Consider the following 22,774-nt stretch of genomic DNA (forward strand, 5'->3'; position numbering starts at 1 on the left):
GTCATTATATTATTATTGTTATGACGACTTTGATTATATTGTGACCCCTTAAACTCCTATATATAGAAATGAGGTTCTGTCATTTGTATCATCCAAGAATTGTTCAGTTGTGTAATGTAAAGGAGGTTGCCCCCTCGAAGTGGTTGATTTATAAGTCGTTGATCTATCTTTTCTATCTTTTTGTGAGCTAGTTTCATAACATAAATTCACAAGTGGATAGAGGAAAAACATCCCAAAGTGATTGACCTTGAAATTGTAAGAGTAGTAACAACATAAACTACCATCAAGGCACAAATAGCTAAACAAGCCTGTCTTACTCTTACAGGTGCATGAAAGGGTAACTTTCCAAAAGAAAACCCACAATTGATTTATCTCATAGATTCAGAGGGCCATAGTGAAGATGCATTCCAAAGGACAGTTGAGCCTCGATCGAATGACCAAGAATATAACAAAGAATTGAATGTAGAAGTTAAATGTTGAAATAAGGATACACTAAGGTATGTAGAAGAGGACTGCATTAAAAAAAGGGTCAATATGGACAAAGAAGGAGAAGTGTTATAGAATAAGGAGGTTCAGCACAAGGTCAAAAATACTAGACAAGTCCTTCAACCTTCCAATGAAAGAATCCACGAAGAGGTTGTAGCTGTTAGAAACAGAGAACTATAAGGGAGAGTCAGGATAAGTGAGCTCAAAATCATTTATATTGTGGGTTATGATGATAATATATATATATATATATATATATATATATATATATATATATATATATATATAGGAAGTGGATACTAGGTTTGAAATTTCACTGTAAATTATGTCTATAGTTTCACATCTTGATATATTTCAGAAAGAGGTATGCACTTTGGAAGGTTGGGCATGGTAATTATAGTTTAAGTCATCATTCTTCTTCCATCCAATAAATCGTTGGTTCAAAAAAAATATAATTTAAGTTATTGTATTGCACTTTGCTTGATTTCATATGGAGACCCAATGACTCCTATGTTTTGATTTGAATGCATTTCTATTATGTTATTTCATTTTGAGTGCAGATCACATAGCTAAGAGATTGCTAGTCTTTGGCAGATTTTGATTGTGACAAATTTCTCTTTGTTATACATTGTTGATATAATTAAATACATGCCTAATTAAGCCTAAGTTGAATCTTTAATGTTGTGTCTCTATTCAACAGCGTATTCAACGGAGGAATCTGTGCAATATAGCGACGAAATCAGTTGCAAACATGGAAGGAATGGGTGGGAGAAAAACCCTGAATATGGTTTGAAATTCTGCAACATGCACAGGAAGAGGAGCTCATGTGTTAGATCTGATAGTCTCGAGGCTTCTAGATTAAATAAAGGTGTAGCTCAATACCAACATTGTATACTAGTTCTAATTGATTAGGTAGATTTCTATGGAGGAGAACTTCATACCCAAAAGGAGGACACAAATAAAGTGGAGTGTTTTAAGGTTCATCGTGACATGATTTTAGGATATCATAAATTTCATATTCTCAAACACATTGTCACATCACATGATTGAGTCTATTTCGGAATAGGTGCACTTGTATCCAAGAGCACAGAGCACTGCCTCTAACAGCCTTGTGTCACTTTCTAGGTGACAAATGTTGTGGAAGTTTTCTTGTAGCCAGATAGTTAGCAAAATCTGTGAACCAAGGTATGTTAGTAGACAATGCACATAAATGTTCATCTGGAAACTCGTCTTCTACAAGAAAAAATTCATTAGCATGATTAAGTCGATATAAGAAATCATCGACAACATTTTCCTTCACAAGTTTATCGAAAATAGTAATATCAAATTACTGTAAAAGAAGAAGCGACCTGGTAACTATGCCATGGATATCATATTTATTCATAATATAATGAATGGAAGCATGATCTGTATTTACAAAAAAAGGGTATCCTATAATATAATCACGAAATTTATTTATAGCATGAGCTACAGAAATAAATTATTTTTCGGTAATGGTGTAGTTTAGTTTAGTTGGAGTTATTGTTTTACTGATATAATAAATAACATAGGGGTTGTTGTCATCCTTTTAACCCAACATAGCCCCGATGGTCATGTTTGAGGCATCAATTTGTATATGAAAAGGTAAATACCAATTAGGGTCTCCAAGAATAGGAGCAAAAAATAATTTTTCCTTGAAAGTATCAAATGCTAATTGACATCCCATTGGAATTCAACAGTTTTTGTTAAGAGGCGAAACAAAGAAGAAGCCACTTTTGTAAATTTTTCTATAAACCTTCTGTAATATCTTACATATTGTAAGAAACTATGAACATCCTTTTGATTATTTGGGGCAGATAATTTAAGAATTACTTCAATCTTAGCAGGAACCACCCGAATTCCCTCCAATGAAATATGATGCCCTAAGACTATCCCTTCTATAAAAAGAATTTTATATTTCTCATTAATAAGGGAGAGGTTAGTTTCTTGACCCTGGATTAATACTTTCTTGAGGTTCTTTAAAGCTTCATCAAAAATTTCTCCATGCATCATAAAATCATCCAAAAATACTTCAACACAATCATTTGTTAAGTAAGAAAAAAATCCAAGATCAACTATTTGAAATGTTGTTGGAGTGTTACATAGACCAAATGGGAGTAATCAATAAGAAAATGTCCCCCATGGATAGGTAAAGGTCGTTTTCTCTTGATATTCAAGGGCAAATTGTATTTGATTATAATTGCTAAACCCATCAAGAAAAGAGAAATATTTTTTTCCTGCCAAATTTCGCGGACTTGGTCAATAAAGGGAAGAGGGAAATAATATTTCAATGCGGCTTTATTTAATTCTTGATAATTGACACATATCCTCTATTTTCTATTTTTCTTTGGAACAATCATGAAAGGAGAAACCCATTTACTGTCAGAAATAGGGTAGATAAAACCTACACTTAATAGTTTTTGCAATTCCTCTTTAACTATACCCTTGAGTGCTAGGTATGGTTCTTCATTGAGGCTACATAACAAGTCAGAAATATTCCTATATATAAATATGATGTGTGCAAATATTAGGAGAAATTTCCTTCATGTACGTATAATCCCATGAAAAATCTTTACTATTCCTATTAAACATTTCTATTAACAACTCTTGTTGGGCTAGTCCCAATCCATCATTAATATTTAGGGATTTTCCAGGACAAATTTCAATGATTTTAGTATCATTTTCTAAAGCATCAAATAAGGCTATTGGCTTCATTTTTCAAGCTAACTCGATAGGTGAAATTTTTTCTTGAATCTTCCTTCTTAAAATTGTGTTGCTTGATGGATTGTTGTTGATATGTGGATGTGTCAAAAAGGTGCAAATTAGATCATCCTCATAAATTTTCTTAAAAATTGGGACTTGATAAATGGTTAAAAGAGTTTGAGTAACCTCTTCATCACTATCTTTGAACCATAAAGGGGTTTTTATGTCTGATGAAGGTTTTGTTGGAGGACAAATAGAGAGTTTCGTTATAGAATTTCCATGGGAGATAGTCATGTCTCCATACCTACAATTGACGTAGGGATATGCCATGGCTAACCAATACCTCCCAAGGATCAGTGGGTAGCCTCCTAGTTTTACCTTGGGTTTGAGGATCATGAAATCATTTGGGTATTCCCATAAATCTATTGAAACAATAACATCTTCCAATACCCCTTCTAGTTTTACAATAGATCTATCAACCATTGGAAGGACAGTTGTGGTTGATCAAAGGCGGGGTAATCCTAGTTTATCCAAGGTTTCTTTAGTGTTCATATTAATATCTACCCATAAGTATATCAAGGTGTTAGATATAGGGGTATTATTTATGTATAAAGTGACAACAAGAGTCCCTCGATCTCAATATTTTGTTGTGCACACCTTAACCAACATTAGATCAACCAATTTTCCAACCACATGCACTATTTTAGGATCCTTTTATTTCTTCCAGGCTTCCTTAAACAAATCTCTCATATTTCCTTTGCATAAATAGGAACATCCTTAATTTCTTCAAACAATGGAATCCTTACACATATATTTTTCAATGTTAGAAATTAATTAACAGAGCAATGAAACACATATAATATTGCAAAAAACAAAAATTGAAACACATAAAACAAGAGAGACACAGATATATGTGGTTCACCCAATTTGGGCTACATCTACAGAGAAACAACCATTCCTTCCTTTTATATTATCCATCAAAATGAAGAGATGTAATCTACAACAAATCCACTGTAATTTCCTCTTCACTCTCACACTACCTCCTCTCTCTTTCTCACTCAGAATAATAATACACAGCTGCAATACAATTATTTCATATAAATCGAGGGGTTTCCTTCTAAGGAAAAAACCTAGATTAACATAACTTCTACTGTAAGATCCTCTACCTAATGAATGACCCAGATTTACTATGAAATTACAATATTTTACAAGGAATTTTTTTTTATCTATTTTTAGCTTCAAGGGCGTTGCCCCTGAACCCCCGTTAGGGGGGGGCTCATAACATTTGTCATCGCCTCCCCTGTACCCCTCTGATGGTGATTAAATGGGTGGTTTTTCTTCCCCGTCAACAATGAGGATCCAGCACGAATAAAACAAAAAACCTTTGAACAATCAGGAAGATAATCAGGCTCCACACCCAACAATCTCCCACTTGGAGACTCATTATATAAACTCCACCATTGCCTCACTTGTTGGATAATGCTTCCACTTTGGACCTAGATTTTTCTCATATTCATCATCATACTTGAAGACTAATGGAAACTGAGTAGGATCTCAGTTTCTCCTTGGTTACAACTTTTGTTAACATATTTGCAGGATTCTTGCTAGTTTGGATCTTTTCCAACTTCAATTGTCCATCTTCCAAAATTGACCGTATGAAATGGTACTTGAGCTATATATGTTTAGTCATGGAATGAAATTTTGATTTCTTTGCAAGATAAAATGGCACTTTGGTCATCACTATATAACCTTCCCATCTCTTGCTTCTTTCCCATCTCATCCATAAACCATTGTAAGCAAATCATTCCTTTACTAGCCTCTATAGTAGCAACATACTCTACTTCCATTGTTTAAAGTGCAACAATGTTTGAAATTTTGAAACCCAACTAATAGTTGTTCCACCTACAGTAAACACATGCCATGTGGTTCTTCTCTTATTACCTCTATTACCTACCATATCTGCATCAACATATCCCTGTAGAGCAATGTTTGAACCACCAAAGCATAATGCTTGATTTACGGTACCTCTAAAATACTTGAGAATCCACTTCACTTCCATCTAATGCTCTTTTCCTAGATTGTTCATATGCATGCTTCCAACTCCCACTGCATGTGCAATATTAGGCCTTGTGCAGACCATTGCATACATTAAGCTTCCATCTGTTGATGCATATAGAACTTTACACATATAATCCATCTCTTCCTGAGTATTGGGACACATATCCTTACCTAGTTTGAAATGGATAGCCAAAGGTGTACTAACGGGTTTTTCATTATGCATATTAAATATTTCCAACACCTTTTCTATACACTCACTCTAAGACAATGTTAATTTGGAATTTTTTCTTTCTCTAGTTATTCTCAAACCAAGGATTTGTTTTGCAGCACCCAAATCCTTCATTGCAAATGAATTTGCCAATTTCCTTTGAGCACATTTATTTCCTACATGTTAGACCCTACAACAAGCATGTTATCTACATATAATAGAAATATAATCTAGTTTCCATCATTTTGTTTCTTAAGCTAAACACATTGATCAAAATGAAATCTAGTATAACCTTGTTCATACATAAACCTGTCAAAATTTAGATACCATTGCCTTGGAGCTCGTTTTAGGCCATACAGGCTTTTCTTCAACCTACTCACTAATTTCTCCTTCCCTTTGACCTCATATCCTTGTGGTTGTCGCATATATATTTCTTCCTCCAAATCCCCATGGAGAAAGGTTGTCTTTACATCTAACTTCTCAAGATGAAAATCTTTTGCTGCCACTAGACTTAAAACAAATCTGATTGAATTCATTTTAACAACAAGAGAAAAAATTTCATCAAAGTCTATACCTTTCTTTTGTGCAAACCGCTTCACCACAAGTCTAGCCTTATACCTATGTTTACCTCCATCTTCTTCCTTCAACCTATAAACCCATTTGTTTTGCAATGCTATTTTACCTGCAAGAAAATTGACTAAGTCGCAAGTTTGGTTATGCATCAAGGAGCCCATATCTTCTCCCATGGATTGCTCCCACTTCTTCCTCATTTATACCTGCATTTCTTCTTTATATCTTTCTGGTTCACTAGAATCATCCAACAATACATAATATAATGAAGGAGAGTATCATTCAGGGGGTCTACTTATCCTGGTATATCTTCTAACACCACTTTCAGGTGTTTGAGGTGCATGTTGTTATTGTGGTTGTTGATCATTATGATTTTTAAGCACCTTTAATTTTTCTGTGATCTCATCAAGCACTGTGTATTATTTTTTTTCCTTTTCATGTTTCTTTCCTTGCATCTGATCCTTATACAAGGAATTTTTATTGAATATGACATCTCTACTCCTAATGATTTTGTGATTTTCATAATGATATAATAAATAACCAAAATCATTAGCACCATATCCAATAAAGGTACATTTCTTTTATTCTTCCTCAAGCTTTGTTCTATTTTCTTTATTAATGTGGACAAAGGCTTCACAACCGAAAGTTTTTAAAAAATAGTAGTTTGCCTTTTTACCTATCCATGCCTCCTTTAGAATACCACCATCCAACTAACTTGAAGGCCCTTTGTTTATTAGATAAACATTAGTATCTACAACATCTGCCCAAAATTGTAAGGGAAATCTTGGATGAAATGTCATGCACCTTGAACGCTCCATGATTGTCCTGTTCATCCTTTCTGACACACCATTTTTCTGTGATGTTCCTGGAACTATCTTCTCTCTATAAATTCCATGCTTTGAATAGTAGACATCAAACTCTTTCCTACAATATTCGCCTCCATTGTCTGATCTAGGACACTTCAACTTCTTTCATGTCTCATTCTCAACCAAAGCTTTCCATTTCTTCAAAGTATCAAATACATCATATTTATTTTGAATATAATAAATTCAGGGTTTTCTAGTTGCTTCATAAATAAAAGTAACATAATATTGAGAGCCAGCAATAGATGATACCTAAGCAGCCCCCCATACATCTGCATGCACAATATTTATTTTTTTTCTCTTTTTTTCCTTCCCAACTCTGAATAAATCTAACTCTCTTCTGCTTTTTGTAAACACAATTTTCACAGAAAACCAAATCAACATGCTTCAAACCTGGAAACAAAATTTTTGAGTGAAGAATTTGCATCTCTTTCTCACTCATGTGCTGTAGCCTATGATGCCACAATTTTGTATCTTCTCGTGTATAGGTTAAATCATTATAATATAATAATAAATACCATTGCATAAATACAATGTACCAACCTTTTCTCCTTTTTCTATTACCAAGGCTCCTTTAGTGACCTTCCAAGTTTTTTGTGTGAATGTAGTTACATAGCCTTCACCACCTAAATGCCCTATTGAAATTATATTTTTCTTCCAATTTGGAACATGCCTTACCTCCAATATCCATTTGTTTCCATTTTGTCGTTTTATAAAAACCTTACCCATTCCAATGATTTTACAGGGTTTATCATCACCCAAACGAACATGTCCAAAATCTCCCTGAACATAGTCATGAAAAAATTTCCTATCAGGTGTAGCATGGAATGAAGCTGCTAAATATACCACCCAGGCATCAATAATATTTTATAATGAAAGAATCAAATCATCTTGCAACACATAAACTGTCACATTTTATTCATGATTGTTTTCTTGTTTTCCATCTCCTTCTTTTCCTTTCTGAGATTTGTAGTATTTCTTGAGGTGTCCTTTCTTCCCACATTTCCAACACACTATCCCTGATTTGGATTTGGATCTGCCTTTTCTTGACTTACATTGACTTCCTGGGATCCTTCCTCTTTCCATTTTTCTTCCCCAGTATTTGTAGTCAAGGCATTACCTGATGTCTCACCAGAGGTTTTCCATCTCATTTCCCTGCTAAGAATGGTACCAACAACATAATCAAACTTTAAAGTACTAGATATAGAGACAAAGTTACTAATAGTCATAACTAAGCCACTCCAACTTTCTGATAAAGAGCATAGAAATAATACATCCTCAACTTCATCATCAAAATATACCCCTACAAAACTTAACTGACTAGTAACCATGTTAAATTCATTTAAATGATCAGCAATAGATCCACCTTCTAATATATTCATATTAAATAGACGTTTCATAAGAAATACCTTATTTGAGGCTGAGGATTTTTCATATAGTTTGGTCAATGTCATCATTAAACCTTCTATCATCATTTCCTTTGAAATGTTGAAAATCACCGACACTGTCAGACACAACCATATTGTTCCTATTGCCTTTCTATCGAGAATCTCTCATTTTGCATCTGTCATACTCATTAGCTTCTTTGATTTTCTACTTAATGGTAGGTACATATATTTCTGATACAGATAATCTTCCATCTACATCTTCCATAGTTGGTAGTTTTGGCCATTAAATTTTTCAACCCTAAACCTACCACCTTTTTCCATTTCTCCCACTCGAACTAGGAACCCTTCTCTCCTGCATGTTTATTAGCCAAATATACCTTTGGCTCTAATACCAGTTGTTAGAAATTAATTAACAGAGCAATGAAACACATACAATATTTTGGAAACACAAACACTGAAACACATCAAACAAGAGAGACACAAATATATGTGGTTCACCCAATTTGGGCTACATCCATGGAGAAATGACCAATCCTTCCTTTTATATTATCCCACAAAATAAAGAGATACAACCTGCAACAAATCCATTGTAATTTCCTCTTCGCTCTCACGCAGTCTCCTCTCTCTTTCTCGCTCAAAATAATAATACATAGTCGCAATATAATTCCCTCATATAAATCGAGAGGTCTCCTTCTAGGGCTAAAAACCCTAAATTAACATAACTTCTACCGTCACATCATCCTCCTAATAAACAACCCAAATTGACTACGGAATTACAATATTTTATAAGGAAATTTTTTTATTATCTATTTTTGTATTGGGCGCACTACCCTAGAACCCTCGTTGGGGTGGGGGGGTGGGGGGTGGTGTTGATGGCGATTAAATGAGCGACATTGCTGCCCCATTAGGAACAAGGATCCAATGTGACTGAAACAAAATACCTCAGAACAATTAGGAAGATAATCAGGCTCCACACCCAACATTCAATTCCCCTAAGAAGTCAAATTTAGGTTGAACAAGGTGTTTTTCAAGGGATAGCCTTTCTAGGTAAGGAATGGATTCAAGCTCCTTTTCAGTAGGTGATTCTTAAGAAGCATGCAATGTTAGCTTGGGGTATTCATCCTCCTCACCTTGATCTTGGATAATGGAAGCAGTTTGATTTTGGCTAACTTTCTCATAGCACACAATGAATGTTCTTATATTCCATAGTTTATAGAGGATAGGTAGGAAAAGGTGATAGTTCAGTGTTATAGTTGGGTTGAAAAATCTTATTATTTGGATTGGAAATGAGTTGGACAGACAATTCCAGTCTCTGCTTCGTTTGAGTTGATTGATTAGAAGGAAATTGAAATTACTATGGTTAAGGAGGCATCATATTCCCAAATGATGAATATCCTCTCCATCTTGGGGTTCACACTTTCCCTTGCATTTTAGGAGTCCATTGTTTCCATGGCATAGGGGGGTATCATCCAAAAGGGAGAGTAAAATGTTGGTAAGGATTAGGAGGTGTGGATGTTCATTGTGGCCAATGTTTCTTTTGAGTTACAAAACAAATTTTCTTAGTCCCTCCGTCTACTTCTTGGAAAATTTCTTTAAGCCCGAGAAAATAAGGGCATTCCTAAGTGGAATGCTTTTGTTCACAAATACATCACACTTCTACATTATTCAAGGGGCATTCTCTAAGAATATTTTTTTTCGACATTTAGAACAGAATATATCTAAGGCTAAATCAACTTACTCTTTCTTTCTTTTAGCTTGCAGGGTGTCTAATTGTGAACTAAGTGTACCAAAATGTCAGTCTTGAAATTTTCTAAGAGATTTCATATTTTAGCCCTAGTCATCCTTCTTCCACTTGTTTTACTAATTCATGATAAAATGTCCTCAGATTTTTTCCCATAATTTGCACTTCCTCTAGAGTATCATTTACGTAACTCACAAATGTCTTCATATGATAATTGTGAAACATCTCCTGCACCCATTAAATTCGGGGTTTCTAAACAATCCTCTCATGTCCATTTAAGAAAAAGGATATGTAAAGTCTCAGGATCCAAGGAGTTTGGCTTAATCCTTTGCAAACTATATTGGAATCTTTCCACATAGTCTTCTAAAATTTTTTCCTCAGACTTAGTCATTTTAAAAATATCTTCCTTAATATCCGTAAATTTTAAATAGTCTTAGCACTTGGTCAAGAATTTATTTCTCATATCTTCCCAAGATTAGATAGGTTTTCCTCCTAATCCCATAAACCATTGTATGGATGCATCTTTTAATGTGGAAGGAAAAATTTTTAGTTTTTGGGCATCTGTTGAGTAATCATAACTTCAATAGAGCACATCAAAGTCAAACAGAAATGTGTGAGGATCCTCTTTAGATAGGACTTGAAAGTTCGGAAGGGAAAAAAGAGGAATTTTTTCATTTGTACTACAACATTGGGATCTTGAATTGGAAATTCAAAAGTAACTGGTTTTTGTTGTTTAGATATGTTAGCTTCTTCATTCCCCCAATTTATTTTCTTGTTTTGGTTCAAGAGTTTGAATTATATTAGATCCCCTTGAACTCTCAAATCCCTCTTCAAAAGGTGTTTATTCCCTTTCTTATGGTTCCCCTCCTTCTAATGGTTGACCTATCAGAAAGGTAACTTTTAATGGAATCCCTTTTGGACTTGCTAAAACTTTATCAGGGGTGATCCACACCATACCACGTGTTGGTGTTTTAAGAGAATTTTCTCTTTTCCCTACCTATGATGTTCTAAATGAATTTATCACGATGTAATAAAAAGGAGAAGGGTACTTAGGTTACTAAAAGGAGAAACTCCTTTGGTAACTTCTAGCCCTAATATCAGTTGGATTATTTATGAAAAATGTCCTGACTCCTTGAACGCCTCCCCAGAAACAATGCCAAAATGACAAGTGTTTTTATTTATATTTAATATTGATTGTACAATGTCCTTTATTTGTCAACTAGGTTAGTAAACTTATGATGGTTCAGTGTAATATACACAGTGGACAATACTTTTTGCTTATTGAATGACTTGTTCTAAGTGCATATAGGTTGGTTGTTTCCTTTAAAAGGGGTCTTGCCTTTTAACCTTAGACTTAATATCTTAATAACCCAACAATTTTCAAAGGGAATAATTTCATAATAGTCTTTAGGTTATAGAAGCATTATAAAAAAGTGTTTCATTAACAATTCTATAGAAATTTATATATTGTGACCTTTTTTAAAATAAAATACCATTGAACCTCTTTTTTTTAAAAAAGAAAAGAATCGACTAACACTAAACCTTTTCAAAAATACATTTGTCACGTTGTCCACATTTCCTGCAACCTCATATAAGCTGAGAAATAAATTCAAAGGGAAAAAAATTATTGTTTCTTGTATAACTTATTATACAATCACACACAAACAAAACAACATTGTGAATTCAATAAACTAGTCAAATCATATATGAAAATTTTCTCTACACACATAAAATAGACTACGGGGAAAATAAAATAAGTCGCCCAGGTGTATAAAACAAATTAACTCAACCAATCAAAACAATAGTAAAATATTTGGCACCTAACCACACCTTGAGTGGGCCCAACTCAAGGCTCGGTCAGTGCCCTGAATCACTTAAATATTTAATAAAATTCAACAAAATCAAAATAACCTAATAGATCCCAAGCACAATGCAAATCTAGATTTAGAACCCTTCCAATTTCCAAAGCACAGTATATATTAGCTTCATAGATCAAAATAATGATAATAAAGATGTGCTTGCACTTTGGCGTTTCCATGTTATATAGAGTATTACAAATAACCAAAAATAATCAAGTCATGTTTGAGTTATCCTAGCTAACTGTCTAAAAAATAAACATGGTAAATTATTACAGTAATAATTTTCTATTCTATTCTTACACCTACAGCTCACGAACTATGGATAGTTAATTTAACTTCTAAAACCCAAACTTAGCAATTCTCATATCATTCAGTGCTCACGCCCTATGAATATTTTAAGACAAGCATATTTAACTATGCTTGGTCTGAGATCTTCCAATATCCTATCCATCGCCAAGTGAACAACTTCCCATGAATAGTCTTCATATCGTTCCAAGAGTTGCTATGAAACAGGATAACCACTTGAGACTCTTGCAATCCAATCAATGAATTGTCTCAAAGCCTCACTTGACTATGCATACAATTAAGATTGTCATGTAACTAAATTTCTTAATAAACTAGCTGACCACAGCCACTTAAAAACAAAAAACCATAGGGATGCCACTTGGACATTCAGATAACTGACTCCAGCTCAGTTTGTGTTCTTTCAGTCAAGATGGTCAATGAATTCTTGTTGATATGCCACCTAGACAGCCATATGCAAGTTCCATTCACATCCAAAATCCATACTCCTAATTAAATAAGGTTTGCAAAGACAACCTTGTCTTAAGATGGTCAATGAAGTCTTGTTGATATGCCACCTAGACAGCATATGTAAGTTCCATTCACATCCAAAATCGATACTCCTAATTAAATAAAATTTGCAAAAACAACCTTGTCAATATACCAATGTGGAGCTGACTAAGATGATTTAGCAATAGGCTTCAATCTAGATGAATTGTTATTAATGTATAAACACATCAAAACGAGTGCCCATAGAGCATCCTATAGTATAGTTGAGTCATTTAAGATTATATACAACCCTGTAATCAAGATGTTTTTAACTTGAGTTAGTAGCCCAAGCCTTTTATTCAAATATCTATCACACACACAATGATATTATGCAAGCCACACACAAATAAGTTACTATTCATTTCCCTTAGTTGTTCATTTATAAATAGAAAAGACAAGGTTTGAGATCATATGCAAATATACCTATATTTGGAATAATTAAGGAAAGTAAGGAGTAGAAATGATAAGCTTCTTAGGTCAAACATAAAGATGTTACTAGCAAAATTGTTGTCAAAAGAGGAACTCGTCATGCAACAAGTATAATTACTATGCAACCTTTTTTTTTTTTTAATTTATATTATATACAGATCAAAACTAGATTAGTTTCATACTCGCTTGACATGGGGTCGATTCTAATCAATATCACTATAACCTCTAGGTACCTTTGTATACCCCTAATGCAGATATAGATAAATTGTGAGAATTTGAACTTTAAATCTATTAATACATAACACTTCATTATTATAACAATTACCAATTAAATTACCGTTATAGATTCTCATTTATTTATAAGTTATTAATCATAAGAAAAATAAATAAATAAATAAAAAATACAATTTTTCAAAAAATTACATAAAAAATTAACTATTATTTTTCTTTAACATTAACTTTTATGTTTACTTTTTTTTTTGTCTTTTTATTTTAAATTCATACACCATTATATTATATATTATAATATAATTTGTATCCTCTCATAGTGCTTGGTTTAACACATAATGATGATATTCTCCAAGTACCATATCACTTTCTTCTAGAAAATAGATTTGACAATCCATATAAAAATATTTAAATGTGATGTGAAATAAATTTTCCTTGAGCTAAAAATATATATATGAATTTATATATTTTTCTTTAAAATTATTTTTAATGAGTTATTTTTATATTTATTTTTTACACATGATTATCTTGTTTACCCAAAGAGGACTTGAACCTGGAATGTCGGGGACCAAAGTCTTTTCTTACACAATCAGTTATCATCAATTCTTGTTCACATGGTCATCGTCAATCTTTGCTCTCTTGACATGAGGTCGATTCTAATCGATATCACTATAACCTCTAAATACCTTTGTATACCCATATAAAAGTAAATTGTGGGAATTTGAACTTTAAATTTCTTAATACATAACACATCATTATTATAACAATTCACAATTAAATTACCTCTAAAAATTCTTAGTTATTTATAAATTATTAACCATAAAAAAAAATACAAATTTCAAAAATATATATATAAATTTAACTATTATTTTTCTTTAACATTAACTTTTATGTTTACCTTTTTTGTATTTTTATTTTAAATCCATACATCATTATATTATACATTATAATTTTTTTCCTCTATAGTGCTTGATTTGACACATAATGATGATATTCTCCATGTACCATGTCACTTTCTTCTAGAAAATAGATTTGACAACCCATATAAAAATATTTAAATGTGATGTGAAATAAAATTTTCTTCAGCTAAAAATATATGTGAATTTATATATAATTTTTTTTAAATTATTTTTAATTAGTTATTTTCTTATATTTATTATATTTTTTTACATATGATTATATTGTTTACCTACATAGGACTTGAACATGGAATCTGAGGGACCAAAGTCCTTGCTCACACAACTATCATTCATCCTTTCTCACATGGCCATCATTGGTCCTTGCTCACATCACCATCAACAACCCTAGGTTAATTTCTCATATTTATTATATGCATAGCAATTGCTCATTTAATTGTATGAATTTTTTTAATAAAATTTATTAAAGTCTATATAAAATTTAAATATGAAATTTAATATTTTAAAAATAAAATAAAAAATAAATAAAAAAAATAAAGGAAATTTAAATATATATTTTGTAATTAGTTAACGTAAGAGAATTGGTCATTTTTAATATCTATATACTATATATATATATATAACAAAATGTTATTTTTCCAAATATTTTTTTGGTTTGTTCAACATCTTGTAGAGATTTTTAAAAATCATAAGTTTAAGTTTTTTAATCTGCAAAGATCAATTGCCTAGGGATTTTTTTTGGGTTGCTAAATCCATTTATGCATTCAAAAACATTTTAAATAATAAAAATTATTTTGCAATTTCAGCCAAAAAAAACATTTCATCTATTAGTTTGATTACACAAACATATAATAAAGTACAAAATATCTTCTATTACCAACTATGTTCAAAATTTTTACATTCTGATAATAGTACATTTCTTCGGTTACTACTGAATTAATTTTACATCTTGTTATTATTTATTGTTATCTTTCTAGCCAAGATTGGTACACAATAGTCATTGATGATAGCCTCATAAGCTTCACAGCCACCCCACATGTCATCATGGTAGAGCAGAAACAAAGGTATCAAAGAGGTGTGTCTACATAAATGTATAAACACAATTTGTAGTCAATTCTATTATGTCTTTATTTATAAAGGAGTTTTATTATAAGCGACTAAATTTTTCAAAGTTCTAAATATTGCATCATATACCTCAAACTTGGATTCCCATCTGATTGACAATTAGTTGTGATTTAAATTCTACAAGCGTCTACAATATTTTCAAGGCAAGAGGTCGAAGTTGTAGAGGTATTGTTTGGATTTGCAAGTAGAATTACTAAATGATTTTAAGGAGGCCTTGCCTTCTTCTCCTTCTTTTCTTCCAAATTCATCTCTTAATTGTGTCTCACATCTTATTTTTCTACTTTGTCCTTCTTGATTCAACCAACCGAGGGCATATTTTCCTTTCTTTTAATTGATTGTAGTCTCATGTTTGATATTATTTTTTCTTAATTTAGTTTTTAATTGAAATTGGTTGAAATCTCCTCGTAAGTCACAACAAGAAAAGGCCTCACCATACTAATATTGATGAAATTAAATCCCCTACTTCTCTTCCAACTACACTCACTTATTGTTAATTTACGAGGATAGAAATCAATTCTTCTTACAATGGAGATAGTGTACCCAACACCTAAAATTTGATAAGTTGTAATTAGTGGGAAAGCCTTTGGCAATCAAAAGACTTGTCAGCCTCTGTTAGAATTGGGGATCTTTGCACATCTTAGTTCCCCAATATCTGATCTCTCAAAGCTCGATAGTTGATAGGTTGATACCTGAGAACCAATACACAACAATTGACAATAAATATTTATATCAATCAACAGATAGATTGAGAATCATTAGTGTCAAGGGGATTGCATTGGTTGTTCTTTTGATCATCCAACACCTTAGGCCACCCAATAGCCTGATACCCAACATTCGAAGGCCTGATAGCCCCATTTAGCTAGGCTTTTCATTATAGCTCTTATTGGAAAACATGACCAAGGACTGAGAACAAGAACTCTAACCCTCAAATTTCTAAATATTCCACAATAAAATCCTTCAAATTCAAAGGGTCAAGCCTTGAATTTTCAAAACTCTCAATAGAGTTTCTCAACCTACTCCATGGGTCTCAAACTAACTCTAATAGGATAGAAAACTTTTCCAAAGGCTTTTGAAAGTTCAAACATATTCTTTATCCTATAACTAATAATCGATGTCCCAATAAGACAAAGTCTCGACACCTGATGTCAATCGTCCATAAACTTTCATAACCCACTTTCCATTTACTAACATTTCAAGTTCTATCTGTATCAAGTGTTGCATTGGAAACTACTCAATCTATCACCCCATCTCCCAATACCCTACCTCATGACACCCAATAGTTGATGGCCTAATAAGCCAAAGTTTCAACACTCAATGTTGATCATTTTTCAATTGTCGTAATCTTATTTCCCTCTACTTATGTTTTGAGTTCTATTTATATCAATGGTTGGATTGAAAACTACTCGACACATCACCTAATATCCCAAAAGTTGATCTGCCAATAATTGATAGTCAAAAATAAAATACACCTAGTAGTCATTCTTCATGTGTCACCACCTCTTAGGCCCATGTCACCAATCATACCACTTAGACTACCACCTCAACATTGTTGCGCTTTAATCCATGTCATCTTACTATTTCATCGTGCCACATGAGTACCTCGTCAGCATGCCACATCACCAAAAACATGCCAGACCAGCATGTCATGTCTACACCTTATCAAGTTTCATTGATAATGGGAGGAAAGCCTAATATTTGATGTCTCAACCTCCTAATACCTGACCTCTCGACACCCGATATTCGATGGCTTGTTAATTCAAAACATGACACCCAATGTTGATCATATGTCAATTGCAGTAGCCCTCTTTTCATCTACTAACATTACAAATTTTTTCTATATCAGGGATTGCATTAGCAGTTTATTAATGTATTGCCTCATCTTCCGATATCTGACCTCCCAACACTCAATGGTCAATGGCTCAATAATATGAAGTCTCGACACTTGATTCCAATCATTTGTAAACTTTCATAACCTATGTTCCCTCTACTAACGTTTTGGGTTCTATTTATATCTGGGGTTACATTTGTAGCTACTCAATGTATCACCCAATCTCTTGAAAGCATATCTCTCAAGGTTGATACCATTGTTGGTGAGAGAATCTCTATCATTTAACTATTGTATCAAGGTTGGTTAGTATTGGTACTTGATTTGATGTTCCCCACATCATAATCACCCAATATCCAATCTCTTGAAGTATAATAGTTGGCAGGGTTGATATCCGCTAGCAGAATAGTCCAATAGGTTGATGCACTGTAGTGTGTTTGTGTTTGGATTTGCGTTTGATTTTTAATTGAAATTTATTTGGCCACACTATATAATAAATAATAAAAAGATAAAAATAGTTTTTTGCAAAGTTAGTATTTTAGATATTGTCTTAAATTTAAAATTAGCTCTTACAAACTAAATTATTTTAACTGTTACATAAGCATTATATAGAGGTCTCTTAGTCTAAATCATATAAAACTAGATTCAAATAAAAATTATTTTATAAAACATATATAAACCTAAAATTTAAAATAAAATTGTGCTCTTCTTACATGGCTTTCATTGATTGCTTGGACCCCTAATCCACATGTTCCATTTCCAAATCCCCTAGTGCTTGTTGGATTGTTTTTTCACCTCTTTCCATGTTAAGGACATGCCTAATTAACATCCTTGGATGTGATACGTCAAATTGACAGCTCATAGCTAAATTGAGGACCAATTGATCAAACAAACTATATTCAACCTCTAGCTTCTCAATTTTTTTTTTTTTATGTTGGGTCACAATCTTTAGTAACTCTATATGCCATGTTATATGAGCTTCATCTTGATTAGACACTCTCTTATTCATAAGGGATATATCTATTTAGTTCTTAGCAATAATTTTATCTTGCCTTATTAAGATTCAATACGCAATAATTTTATCTTGCCTTATTAAGATTCAATACAGTTCCAAAGCCTCTCAAAACTATTTTTCAAAACATAGATAAACCTAAAATTAAATAAAGCACAACCATTGTAGGATTCTTGCATGGATTTTGTTGTTTACTTGACTTCCTAATCCAAATGTTCCATTTATAAATCCCCTAGTGCTTATTAGATTGTTTATTGTTAGGTCCCTATACCACTAGTGTAACCCCTTATTGTTATTAGTACAACCCCCTTATTATATTGTTTTGCCCATGTAGTCCCCATATTGTTATTATTGTGCCCCATAGAAGCCCACTATTGTTATTATTGTGCCCTTACATTATTATTGTTATGTCGACTATGATTATATTATGACCCCTTAGACTCCTATATATAGAAAGGAGGTCTTGTCATTTGTATCATCTAAGAATTGTTCATTTGTGTAATGTAAAGGAGGTTGCCCCCTCGAAGAGGCTGAATTCTAAGGCGTTGATCTATCTTTCCTATCTTTTTGTGAGCTGGTTACATAACATTTGGTATTAAAGCTTTGAATTCTAGGGTTTCGCTGCTCCAAACAGGTCATCATGGTATTTTTGCTATAACTTTTTTCTGCAACGTTTTAGAAGCTAAAAGAAAAACCCATTTGAGAAGAAATCTTGTTGAACCACACGTCTGAATTTCAGATCTTGTCTCGCTATATGTTTGGAGATATCATATGAGGAAGTTAGGGTTTTTGCAAGCTCCAGAATTTCATCTAAAATAGGTCATTGTGGTATTTTTGCTATAACCTTTTCTCTACAAAGTTTCAGAAGCTAAAGAAAAATCCCATTTGAGAACAAATCGTTCTGAATATTGGGTCAGAATTTCAGATCTTTTATCACTATATTTTTAGATATATGATCTGAGGAAGTTAGGGTTTTTGCAGACTCCCGAATTACATCCTAAACAGGTGACCTTGGGAAAATCGTCATAACTTTCTCTCTGAGAAACAAGTTGAAATTTCGTAAGAAGTTATAGAAAGAGGACGGACTGTAGTTTTCTTTTCATAGTTTTTAGATACGAAGGTCGAAATAGTGACACGTGGCACATCGTACAAGTTCACTCTACTGAAACATTATATAATCAGTTCATCTTAGGAGATTGGACATAACTCTTTTTTGGAGAATCAAATTCTAATCAAACTTGCAGGGTTACAAAGAGGACTCAGAGGACTATTGCAGGAGACAATTTTAGAACTTTGAGATATGAAAGTATAGAGTTACAATCATTTCAAGATCGAGCTCCTGAAATCAAGAAAAGGTGATATGAGGAAGTTTGATGGAAAGGATCCAATAAATTGGATACTACAGATGGAGCAATATTTTGATCTACATGGTGTACCAATGTTACAAAAGGTATGTATTGCATCTTCATATTTATAACCGAATTAAATTTAATGCTATAAAGGGCTTTGTTCTCGTAAAAAAATTGTTATGTGGTCAATTTTCACGAAGAAAATGATAGCACATTATGAGGATACAAAGAGCAACACCTTCTTTAGAGAAACACCTCAACAATTGGAAGAAAAAAGAGAAAAAGGGCTTTGTTACAAAGTGGAAAGCAAAATTATGGCAACAAGGAAGTCTACCCCTCATAACTATAAATATGGAAGTGTTGTTTCTCCTAGCCTTCCACAACATACAAGGGTTACACCACAACAATTGGAAGAAAAGAGAGAAAAAGGTCTTTGTTACAATTGTGATAACAAATACATTAAAGGTCATAAGTGTGCTGAGAAGAAATTATTTTACATTGATTGTGGAGAGGAGGAAGAAAAGGATCAAGAAACGTCAAAACAAGAGTATATACACCACGAACCAACCCCAGAGAAAGAAGAAATGAATCCAACCATATATTGTAAAGCATTGGAAAGAATTACCACTCCTAAAACTCTCAAGATAGAAGGACATATCAAGAAGAAAAGGTTCAAGAAGTGAAATATCACATCAAGAAAGAAGAAATGAATCTGACCATATCTTGTAATGCATTGGATGGAATTACCACTCCTCAAACTATCAATATAAAAGGACATGTCAAGAAGAAAAATGTTCAAGAATTGAAAGATCACATCGAGTCTCAAGAAATCAATTCGACCATATCTTGTAATGCATTGGAAGAAATTACCACTCCTCAAACTACCAAGATAGGAGGACATATCAAGAAGAAAAAGGTAAGAGTGTTGATTGATTCAGGCAGTACCCATAATTTTATTGATTGTAAGATAGCCAAGGAATTGAATTTCTTCCTATATCCAGCACTGGAGTGTCAAGTGATGGTTGCAAGTGGAGGAACCATAAATTGCTCTGGAAAGTGCCATAATATCAAGCTATCCATGGGATAATATGTATTGAATAGCCCAATGCTTTCCATTCCAATGGGTGGTTCTGATGTTATATTAGGAGTCCAATGGCTACAATCTTTGGGTACGATAGCTTTTAATTTTCAAGAACTTTTCTTGAAATTTTTTTGGGAAGGAATGGAAGTTGAATTGAGGGGTATCGAAGGAAAACCTGGAAAGATAATCAATTCTAACAACATGATAAAGCTTCTATATAAAGAACAATGGGGTGTAATTGCACAATTATGTTCACTAGAGGATCCCACATTGAAATCATGTATTTCTCCAGATCTCCAAAACGTTTTAGACAATCATTCCAAGGTATTTGAGATTCCCAAAGGCCTCCCACCTATTCGTGATCATGATCATGCTATTCATTTGATTCTACGAAGTGTTCGTCGAAAGATTAGGTCTTACATATATCCATATGCCCAAAGGAGAGGGAACTCATTCAAAAGTTGCAGAAGATCCCAGTTCAAATAGTATTGCGAGAACATGACAAGCAAGAAAAAATCATATTGGAACCTGAAGCAGTCACAAAACCGAGAATCGAAAGCTATGAAATAGATCAATTTCACAGTATCTCATCAAGTGGAAGAACTTACCCGCTGAAGATTCCACATGGGAGGACAAGAATTTATACAGAAGCATCAAGAACTACTCAAGCGTTGAGGACAACACTTTTTGAAGGAGAGGGGCATGTTAGGTCCCTATACCACTAGTGTAACCCCTTATTATTATTAGTACAACCCCCTTACTATATTGTTGTGCCCATGTAGTCCCCATATTGTTATTATTGTGCCCCATAGAAGCCCACTATTGTTATTATTGTGCCCTTACATTATTATTGTTATGTCGGCTATGATTATATTATGACCCCTTAGACTCCTTTATATAGAAAGGAGGTCTTTTCATTTGTATCATCTAAAATTGTTCATTTGTGTAATGTAAAGGAGGTTGCCCCCTCGAAGAGGCTGAATTCTAAGGCATTGATCTATCTTTTCTATCTTTTTGTGAGCTGTTTCATAACATTTATTCACTTCTTTCCATGTTAGTAACATTCCTAATTTACATCCTTGGATTTGATTCCTTAAATTGAGAGATCCTAGCTATATTTGAGACCAATTGATAAAACAAACCATAATTAGCATCTAGCTTCTCAATTTGGTTTTTTATGTTGGATCACAATCTTTGATAACTATGTATGGCATGTTTTCTAAGCTTCATATAACAATCTATTATTCATAATAAGGATAGCTACTATCCCTTGGGGGATAGCTCAATTAAAAAGTGTCATGATCATGAAGTGTTATGTACCAAGATATTTGAGGTCCAAATCCCCCTAAATTCCTTGTACCTACGGAAGGGGCATACGTAGGCACCTAAAAGTTATAGTGGTAGCTTTCAAAATCGACCCCATGTCACACGAGTATGAAAATGACCCAATTATCAATTCCTCTTGTGACCAAGAAAATAATAATAAATAAATAAATAATAAGAGAGATAACTACTGCATCTCTTCGGAGACATCCGATAAAATTGGAATGATACAGAGAAGATTAGCATGGCCCCTGCACAAGGATGACATGCACAAATCGAAAAATGGTCCAAATTTAAAAAAAAAAAAAAGAGATAACTACTTGGTTCTTGGCAAGAATTTTATCAGGCCTCCTTAAAATTCACTATAGTTTTGAATCCTCATAAAAGAAACATCATCTAGGGTGATTATTATTTGTCATCCTCCCCTTCTTCCAATTTTTCTAAAAATTGGGTATAAACCACCACTAATCCAAACTTGAAGAATTCCTATGATTTCCCAAACTTGATCCAATATCATAGAGATTCCAGTAGTCCAAGAATAACCTAAACCACCCTTGAGAAGATAATGTGAAAAGGTACTTGAGAGTTGCTAGGTTTTACCACCTATCTTTCAACTATGAATGCATTGCATCACTTCTCTTGCATTATAACCTTCATTATAATCTTGGACAAAGATAAAGAGTTTTTGGGAAGTTACTCTTTTAAATATTGTCCAAAATTTTATTTTTTTTCTTAGGGACTAAATTGTTGTAACTATTAC

General features: G+C 33.1%; 1 non-coding gene across 1 annotated transcript; it reads left to right on the top strand.

Annotated features, from left to right (window-relative positions):
- The first annotated feature begins 22,208 nt into the window (after window positions 1-22,208).
- Window positions 22,209-22,311, top strand: LOC149263011 (U6 spliceosomal RNA). The gene has a single exon (XR_016261242.1). It is a non-coding gene; the product is annotated as a U6 spliceosomal RNA (small nuclear RNA).
- Window positions 22,312-22,774: the final 463 nt, after the last annotated feature.

The sequence above is a fragment of the Pinus tabuliformis genome, chromosome 6 (assembly GCF_031772625.1).
Source record: "Pinus tabuliformis cultivar Carrire ecotype Pingquan chromosome 6, CPIR1, whole genome shotgun sequence".
NCBI classification, from domain to species: Eukaryota; Viridiplantae; Streptophyta; class Pinopsida; order Pinales; family Pinaceae; genus Pinus; species Pinus tabuliformis.